This window comes from Trichechus manatus, unplaced genomic scaffold (assembly GCF_000243295.1).
Source record: "Trichechus manatus latirostris isolate Lorelei unplaced genomic scaffold, TriManLat1.0 scaffold00357, whole genome shotgun sequence".
Classification (NCBI taxonomy): domain Eukaryota; kingdom Metazoa; phylum Chordata; class Mammalia; order Sirenia; family Trichechidae; genus Trichechus; species Trichechus manatus.
Window position 1 is genome coordinate 441,892 of NW_004444293.1, and position 3,707 is coordinate 445,598.

Sequence of the window (3,707 nt, forward strand, 5' to 3'; positions counted from 1 at the left end):
GCTGAGTAGGGTGCTTCAAGACCCGTGTCAGTGGGGCTACAGAGCTTTGGAACACTTGTCCCAGCAGGGCAGATGCAGGTGTTAGGCCTGAGGAGCCGAGAGGTCAAGAAACCAGGAAGCAGAAGCTGAAGAGACAAGGAACACAAGAAGCAGAGCTCCCTCAGTCTCTAAAGATCCTGCATTTGGCTGGTCAGCATCTGACCTCCAGTTCTTGGGACATGGGCCAGCAGCCTCCCATCTGACCTGTGGATCTTGGGTTCATCAGCCCCTGCAGCTAATTAAGTCAGGAGAAGCCTCCAGTTTGACACCTGATCAATGGAGTTGGGACTTGCCTGCCTCTACAACCGTGACGATTGCAGACAGAAAAAATAAACTTTCAAGAGATTCAGACCACTGGGTACTTGTTGCTTGGAACAACTTAAGGAGTGTTCGATTTATTGGGTCAGTTGGCAACAGAAAATGAAAAGTAGTGTGGCACAGATAAAACATTCTTCTGGTCATGACAGAAGGGAAAACTAATTCACATCAGAGGACCTCCTCTCCAGAAGACAGATATGCAGAACAAGAAAGATCCTCCCGGGAGAGAGATTACTTTGATTACAGCAGGTCAGACTATGAGCATTCAAGAAGAGGACATTCTTATGATAGTGGCATGGAGTCACGAAGTAGGGACCGAGAAAAATGAAGAGAAAGAGGTATGGATCGGAAAAGGTCCCGGAAATCCCCATCTCCTGGGAGAAGAAGACCAGACCCATCCGTAACCCAGAGTTCCTCTGCTCAGGATGAACCTACTGCAAAGAAAAAGAAAGATGAACTGGATCCTCTCCTTACTCGAACTGGTGGAGCATATATTCCTCCTGCAAAGCTCAGGATGATGCAAGAACAGATCACAGATAAAAGCAGCTTAGCATACCAGAGGATGAGCTGGGAGGCACTGAAGAAGTCAATCAATGGACTTATTAACAAAGTTAACATTTCTAACTTAGGTATTATTATTCAAGAACTTCTTCAAGAAAATACAGTTAGAGGAAGAGGACTGCTATCCAGGTCTGTTTTGCAAGCACAGAGTGCTTCTCCAATCTTCACTCATGTTTATGCAGCACTGGTGGTAATTATCAACTCAAAATTTCCACAAATCGGAGAATTAATCCTCAAGAGGTTAATTCTTAATTTTCGAAAAGGCTGTTGAAGAAACCATAAGCAACTTTGACTGCTTCAAAATTCGTGGCCCATCTTATTAACCAAAATGTGGCACATGAAGTTTTATGCCTGGAGATGCTCACTTTGCTCCTGGAAAGACCTACAGATGACAGTGTTGAAGTAGCTATTGGTTTTCTCAAGGAATGTGGCCTCAAATTAACAGAAGTATCACCGAGAGGAATTAATGCTATATTTGAACGCCTTCGAAACATTCCCCGTGAGTCTGAAATCGACAAAAGAGTTCAATATATGATTGAAGTGATGTTTGCAGTATGGAAGGATGGATTCAAGGATCACCCAGTTATCCTAGAGGGACTTGACCTAGTGGAAGAAGATGATCAGTTCACCCATATGCTCCCTCTGGAGGATGACTATAATCCTGAAGATGTTCTTAATGTTTTCAAGATGGATTCTAATTTTATGGAGAATGAACAGAAATACAAAGCCATTAAGAAGGAAATTCTTGATGAAGGAGACAGTGACTCAAACACAGACCAAGATGCTGGAAGTAGTGATGAGGAGGAGGAAGAAGAGGATGAAGAGGGAGAAGAAGATGAAGAAGGACAAAAAGTCTCTATTCATGACAAAACAGAAATTAATCTGGTCTCATTTCGTCACACAATTTATCTTGCTATTCAGTCAAGTTTAGATTTTGAAGAATGTGCCCACAAACTGCTGAAAATGGAGTTTCCTGAGAGTCAAACAAAAACTCTGCAACATGATACTTGATTGCTGTGCCCAGCAAAAGACATATGAGGAATTTTTTGGCTTATTAGCTGGGCGTTTTTGCATGCTAAAAAAAGAATGCATGGAATCCTTTGAAAATATATACAAAGAACAGTATGATACCATTCATCGCTTGGAAACAAACAAATTGAGAAATGTTGCCAAAATGTTTACTCATCTTTTATACACTGATTCACTTCCATGGAGTGTTCTTGAATGTATAAAGCTGAGTGAAGAAACCACTACATCATCCAGTAGAATTTTTGTCAAAATATTTTTCCAGGAACTATGTGAATACATGGGTCTTCCTAAACTTAATGCAAGATTAAAGGATGAAACTCTGCAGCTATTCTTTGAAGGATTATTACCCCGAGATAATCCAAGAAACACTTGGTTTTCCATCAACTTTTTTACTTCTATAGGTCTTGGAGGTTTAACGGATGAGTTGCGCGAGCATCTCAAGAATACTCCAAAGGTCATCATGGCACAGAAACCAGATGATGAGCGAAATAAATCCTCGCCCTCCTCTTCCTCTCCTGCGTCCTCCTCTTCAGAGTCTGACTCCTCTGACTCTGATTCTGACAGCAGGGATAACAGTTCAGAATCGTCCAGTGAAGAGAGTGGGTCTTCGTCTACCGGTAGTCATAGCTCTGCCTCAGCTAAAAATATACGAAAGAAGACCAGAAGTAAAGAAGTAGATAAATTGATTAAGAAACAACAAACAAATGATAGAAAGCAAGAAGAAAGAAGACCAGAACAGAGGCACCAGGAAACAAGGACTGAGAGAGAAAGAAGGTCAGAAAAACATAGAGATCAAAATTCAAGAGATCCAAATCGGAGAGAGGCCACTACAAAATACACTTCAGACAGAGGTGTTCTTTCTGAACGAAATAGTTACAGTAGGGTTGCAAATGACAGAGATCAAGAAATGTACATAGATTTGGAAAATAAGCATAGTGATCCCAAGAAGAAAAGAGAAGAGAGGAGAAATTCTTTCTCTGAAAATGAGAAGCACAGACACCGAACTAAGGATAGTGAAAATTTTAGAAGAAAAGGGAGATCAAAGTCAAGGGAAAAAAATAGCAAACATTCAGGCTCTAGAAGGGATGACAACAGGTATCAGAATGGTGCTGAGAGACGATGGGAAAAATCTAGCAGCTACTCTGAACAATCCAGAGAATCAGAGAAGAATCAGGACCGGCGAAGAGAAAAGTCTCCAACAAAGCAAAAATAATTTTACAAAATAATACAAACTGAACATGCTTTACACTCAGTTGAAACAAAATATTTTTTACATTGATTGACGAACTTTACAGAGAATTCTTGTTTAAAGTACTGGTTTGTATTTGTACATTTAAAAAATGTTTTCATTTCACCACGTTTTATAATTGGTACATCTCAAGCCCCTCCACATAAACTTATTTGAAGGGAAAAGTTTCTCCAGAGAGTGAAGTAAGATTTACTTATATTTTGTAAATAAAATGATCAAATGCTCATTGAAAAAAAAAAATATCATTCTGATTTTCTCTTTAGTATAGGAATTTAGACGCTCCATTTACTACTTTTTTTCCCTTATGGAGCTGACCCATAATTATTTGCTGAGGAAAACTTTTTTTATCTGCTGATAAGTACTCCCTTGGCTCACTTCTGTGATTTGGTTGAGTAGCAGTCTACTCAGGGAGAAGTAATGGCCAGACCCTTCAACTCTCATAAGAGAATTCAGTCATTCATGCAACAAATGTTTATTGAGTGCTGACCATATGCTAAAAACACCATTCAAG

The 3,707-nt window shown here is 39.9% G+C and overlaps 1 pseudogene; it reads left to right on the top strand.

The window, feature by feature from the left end:
- The first annotated feature begins 316 nt into the window (after positions 1-316).
- Positions 317-3,179, top strand: LOC101342727 (pre-mRNA-splicing factor CWC22 homolog pseudogene; annotated as a pseudogene).
- Positions 3,180-3,707: the final 528 nt, after the last annotated feature.